The sequence below is a fragment of the Chrysochloris asiatica genome, unplaced genomic scaffold, assembly GCF_000296735.1.
Source record: "Chrysochloris asiatica unplaced genomic scaffold, ChrAsi1.0 scaffold00301, whole genome shotgun sequence".
Lineage (NCBI taxonomy): Eukaryota > Metazoa > Chordata > Mammalia > Afrosoricida > Chrysochloridae > Chrysochloris > Chrysochloris asiatica.
In genome coordinates this window covers 176,582-182,581 of record NW_006408819.1, presented here as the reverse complement: position 1 = coordinate 182,581, position 6,000 = coordinate 176,582, and positions in this window count along the sequence as shown.

The window sequence follows — 6,000 nt, the reverse complement described above, 5'->3', positions numbered from 1 at the left end:
AGTTCATGTGTCCTTGCTACAGGATCAAAACCATGAGACTGTCTCACTGTGGACCGAGCTTTGGCTGCTACAAAGAAGCCCAAGGCACGTGCTCTTCTCTCAGGAGACAGAAAATGTGCAATGGAGCTGTGGACGCTCGATAAACCCAGACAGCAAGCGGGTCCGCAGGCTTCAGTCCACACACTCAGAAATGCAGAAATGCCATTTCCCTCTCTTTCAGGTGGACTTCCTCAACCGTCCACAGTGCCTACCCCTGGTTGCTTTACCAGGACTCTCGACACCATAGCACCTTCTTCTGGAGCTCTGCCAGAGTTATGGTTTATGTGTTGGGCTGCTAACTACAAGGTCAGCAGTTCAAATCTACTAGCTGCTCCTCGGGAGAAAGATGAGGCTTTCTGCACCTGTAAAGATTTACAGCCTCAGAAACCCTATTTAGGGTCCCCATGAGTTGGAAATGACTCCACAAAACGTAACCACCACCACCACCACCACTACCACCACCAGAGCACCCTCGTCACCATACTCCAAGGCTGTTTGGGAGCCCTCTCAGGACACAGTGAATATCCTCACTGCGCCCCAGATGAAGGAGCTCGTGTGGTGCAGTAGTTACAGAACTCACATGAGAAAGATGAGAAAGGGCATGTTATATTCAGGAGCCAAGGCATTGGACTACTAACCACAAGGCTGGCAGTTCAAAGACACCAGCCACTACATGGGAGAAAGATGAGGTCGTATCCTCCTGTGAGGATGAACAGTCTCAGAAACTCTATAGAGGGCCGCTATGGTTTTGTTTATTCGTACTCTAGAAGAGCATTGCAAGATCTATATTGAAGTACAAGAGTCCTGATATGGCACTGTAAGATAAGCACTGGACTGCAAGGTGAATTTGACCTGCAAGGTGGCAGTTCAAACCCACCAGCCGCTCCTAGGAAATCCTATACAGGGTTGTTATAAGTCGGAACCAACTCGACAGCATTTAACATCAATCGAAGTACAATGCTGTCTGTGAGAGGACAATATCCATACACCTAAAAGAGGACCAGTAAATTCCAGTATTATTCAAATTTATGCACCAACCACTAAAGTCAATGATGAAATTAAAGAATTCTACCAACATCTTCAGTGCAAAATTGACCACACATAATCAAGATGATGGACAGTTACTGGCGATTGGAATGTGAAGGTTGGAAACAAAGAGGAAGAAACAAAGCTAGGAAAATCTGGCCTTGGTGATAGAAATGATGCTAGAGATTGCATGGTAGAATTTTGTGGGCCCAATGACTTTTTGTTGCTGTTGTTGTCAGTAAGTGCCGTCAAGTCGATTCTGACCCGTAGTGACCCTACACAGGGTTTCCAAGGAGCAGCTGGTGAGCTTGAAACACCAACCTTTTGGTTCAAACTAACCTTGCCATTCAGCACATTAACCCACAGTGCCACACCAGGAGTCATGGGCAAAAAACAAGGTTCCAGAAATTGATGGAATACAAGTGTAAATCTTTCAAACAACAAACTAATGCAGCACTGGAGTCACTCACTCATCTATGCCAAGAACTTTGCAAGACAGCTACCTAGTCAACCAATTGGATTAGATCCATATTTGTGCCCATTCCAAAGACTCAACAGAATGTGGAAGTCATTGAACAATACCATTATTAACACATGCAAGAATTTTCTTGCTGAAGATTACTCAAGAACGGCAGCAACTGTATGTACATCGACAGGAAACTGCCAGCAACTCAAGTTGGATTCAGAAGAGGACGTGGAATGAGGGATATCATTGTTGATGTCAGATGATGGATCTGGGCTGAAAGCAGAGAATACCAGAAAGGTGTTTACCTGTGCTTGATTGACTATACAAAGGCTTTCAGTCAACTGTGTGGATCATGACAAGCTATGGATAACATTGCGAAGAAGGGTAGTCCAGAACACTTCATTGTGCTTGTGAGGAACCTGAACGTAAACCAAGAGGCAATCTTTAAAACTGCAACAAGAAGACACTGAATGCTTTAAAATCAGGAAAGGCGTGAACCAGGGTTGTATTCTTTCACCATTTTTATTCAATCTGTATGCTGAGCTTACATAGTAACCAAATAATCAATCATTTGATTACATAATTATTTCACCTTGCACAATAAACTCAAATGATCTGAGAAGTTGGATTATATGAAGAAGAACGTGGCGTCAGGATTGGAGCAAAGGTCATTAACACCCTGTGATATACAGATGATACAACCTTACTTGCTGAAAGGACTTGAAATACTTACTGACGAAGATCAAAGGCCACAGCTTTCAGTACGTAAAGAAATGAACATCCTCACCACTGCACTAATAGATAGTATCAAAATAAAAGGCAAAAAGATTGAGGTCGTGAAAGACTTCATTTTGCTTGGGTCCGTTGACCAATACTCATGGAAGCTGCAGTCAAGAACTCAGATGACATACAGCATTAGGCAAATCCGCTGCAGAAGACCTCTGTAAAGTGGTGAAGAACAAAGATGCCAGTTTAAGGACTAGCTAGCCTTGCATCTGACCCAAGTCATGCTTTTTTCAATAACCTCATATGCATGTGAAAATTGGGCAGTGAATAAGGAAGGTCATAGAAGAACTGGTGCAGTTCAGTCATGGTCTTGGAGAAGAATATTAAAAATGCCATGAACTGCTAAAACAAACAAATATTGGAGGAAGCACACCAGAGTGCTCCTTGGAAGCCAGTATGGACAGACTTCATCTCTCATACTTTGGACAAGTTATGAGGAGGGAGCAGTCCCTGGAGAAGGATATCATATTTGGTAAAGTCGAGGGTCAGCGAAAAAGAGGAAGACCCCCCAACCCCCAACAAGATGGATAGGTACAGTGACAGCACCAATGGTCTCAAGCATTGCAATAACTGTGAGATTGTTTTCTGTTGTGCATGGGGTAGCTATACGTTGTAACCAACTAGACAGCACCTAACAACAACAATATTTATAACCACCGAAGTAAAGTCACACTGGCAAGTTCACACAACTGACGGGAGATACTGTGTTCAGCGTTGCTTGTCCCATGGACCCTCCACCGCCCATCAGAGAGCTCTATTCCTATGCATGGGTCACTAAACTCCTATTGCATGTGAGGTACTCAGATTACACTTTACTCTCTCAGTTGCCAGAGCAGAAGGCTGTAGAAGTGAGAGGAGCCTTTTTTTTTTTTTTTTTTAAAGTGTTTATTGTGAATTGAATGATAATTTATATGGAAGAACATCAGCTTTACACCATTGTTTCATTGCACTGATTACAATCTCCTCCATGCATCATCAGTCAACAGTATTTGCTTCCATTCCCTCTGTTTTTGGGGTGTTACACCAAAACACTCAAGAATACATAATCACTTAAACACCCAAAGGGCACACTCTGCAAGACTGCCAAGAGAAGTCATTTTGCTGGGTGCGTTCTGACCCACAGGTAACAAAGTAGAACTTGCTCCATACGGCTTACTTGGCTGTCATATTTCCAGGAGCAGACTGTCAGGATCTCCAGTGTGACTGCTTGATAACTTCTTTGGTAGCAACTGAGCACTTCAACACTGGGCCACCAGGCTCCCTAATAAAGGCTAGGCTGCTTACCCAAAGGTCTGTGGTTCAAGAAGCCACTCCGCAGGAGAAAGATGAGGCAGTCTGCTCTTGTGCAGATTTACAGCCTTGAAAAGTTTGTTGTTGCTGTTGTTAAGTGCCGTCGAGCCATAGCGACCCTGTATGGGATTTCATGCACTTCTAACTGAGTTTGCAGTCCAGTGCATTAGCCCACAGCCTATGGAGTCATTTTATTCTGTCTGACAGACAATGGAGTCAGTGGAATCCTGGTGTGGTAATGTGGGTCAATGCAACAGACTGCAAAGCTGTTTGAACTACAAGGTCGGCGGTTCAAGCTCACCAGCTGCGCCTCGGAAACCCTATACAGAGTCACCATGGGTGGAACTGACTCCATAACACTTAACAACAACAATGAGTCAATCTCAACAAGCAGGTCTCCAGAAGATTTTGTAGCGCTGCCTATGGCTTCTAATCCTGATACGCCACCTAGTGGTCACAGCTGTATCTGCATGCCTGCTGTCTGGGAATTCCAGATGGAACTGGACTTAGCTGATCTGTAGTTTTTGTTGTTGTTGTTGTTGTTGTTAGGTACCTTCGACTCCTATATTTCTATGCACAATAGAATGAAACACTGTCCGGTCCTGCACCACCTACACAATTGTTACCTTTGGATGCATTGCTGCTGCCACTGTGCCAATTCATGTCATTTGTGGGTCTTCTTCTTTGTCATTGACCCTCTACTTTACCAAACAGGATGTTATTTTCCAGGGACTGGTCCCTCCTGATAACATGTCCAAAGTATGAGAAACGAAGTTTGGCCATCTTGGCCTCCAAAGAACGTTCTGGTTGGGTTTCTCCCAATACAGATTTGTTTGTTCTTCTGGCGTCCGGATTATAGAAGCATGAGAACCAGGGTGATTGACAGCAGTCAGGAGCAGGTGCCCACCAGGCTCAGACACAATAGTGGCACTGAACAGTTGTTGGGTTCAATTGACTTCAAAGCATCCCTGTGTAATAGATGAGGAATCTTAGACTCCAGGGGAACCTAATTTCTTCTAAGATCACAGCAGCTGAGGAGAAGAGCTGAAAGTTGACTCTAAGAACCATGCATCTTCTTGTGAAAAGACAGAACTGAAAACGCAGCTCCGAAGACATTCTAGCAATCCAGATTTGGATTGAAATGGTGGTTTTGGAAATTAAAAGGGAAGGGTGGATCTGAATGATAGCTATAGGAAAAGTCTTGATGTCTTACTAGATGTTTAGGGCAAAGGGGAGAAAGGAAATGAAAATGACCTCGAGTCTCTAAATGGCAGCAGTCACAAAGATGAAAGTGAAAGACAGTCAGGAGAAAGTTGGGTGGGGCTCAGTGGAAAGAAACTAGAGAACAAGATTCAAAATCCAGACACTACACTGAGTTCAGAGAGCGAGGCTCTGAGAGCCCCTGTGAGCGTTTGTAGGGGGTGGGGGAGTGGAAGGGATGACCGCTGATGGCCATTTGTTCAAAGATGTGTCCCTACTGCATAGCTGTGGCCAAGACACACTGATAATTTTGGCTATGATACACCTGTTCCAGTGACTTCTGTCATGGAGACTGCGAAGCTGAGACAGTTGAAATGAAGGAGAGTGTGGAGCACTCCAGTTCGACTTCATGTTACCATCACTGCCATCAAGTGAACTCCAACGGATAGAACACAGCAGAACTACTCTATAGAGTTCCTGAGGCACTCATCCTTCTCCCGCAGAGTGACTGCTGGATTAGAACAGCCAACCATTCAATAAGTAGTTCAGCACTTAAACCACTGTGTTACCAAGGCTCCTTGACCTCTTGTCAACTGGTAACGTTCTACAAAGACCCTATTTGCATACAAGGTCACATTCACAGGTATCAGGGCTTGGTGGAGGGAGAGGGACAATTCACTCCCTCATGGTATAACTATTGTTGTTGGAGTTTCTAAAAATCTATGATGGTTGGGAAGACAAAAAATACAATTTTTATTGGGTAAGCACTTCTTTGGGAAGTCTAACAGCTATACCAGGGAGAGCTGGTGACTTGGTAGGATAAGCATTGGCCTGCTAACCCACTTTCTGATAATGTAAAGCTCTACAGCCTCAGAAACCCTATACAAGTCACTATGAGTGGAAACCGCCTGTCAGCTCTTTTACCTCCTCATGTCTTCCATTGGCTTTAGCATCTCTATGCTGGAGAGCAAGTTTCAAAGGCTCTTCTGACATTCATTCCATTGTGCTCTTTTCTTGTCTACTGAATGACCTTTTGCTTTCTTCCTGTATGATGTTCTTGATGTCATCCCACAACTCTTCTGATCTTTGATTGTTAGTGTCTAATGCATCAAATATGTTTTTCCAATGATCTCTAAATTCAGGTAGGATACGTTCAAGGTCATATTGTGGCTCTCATAGACTTGTTTCAATTT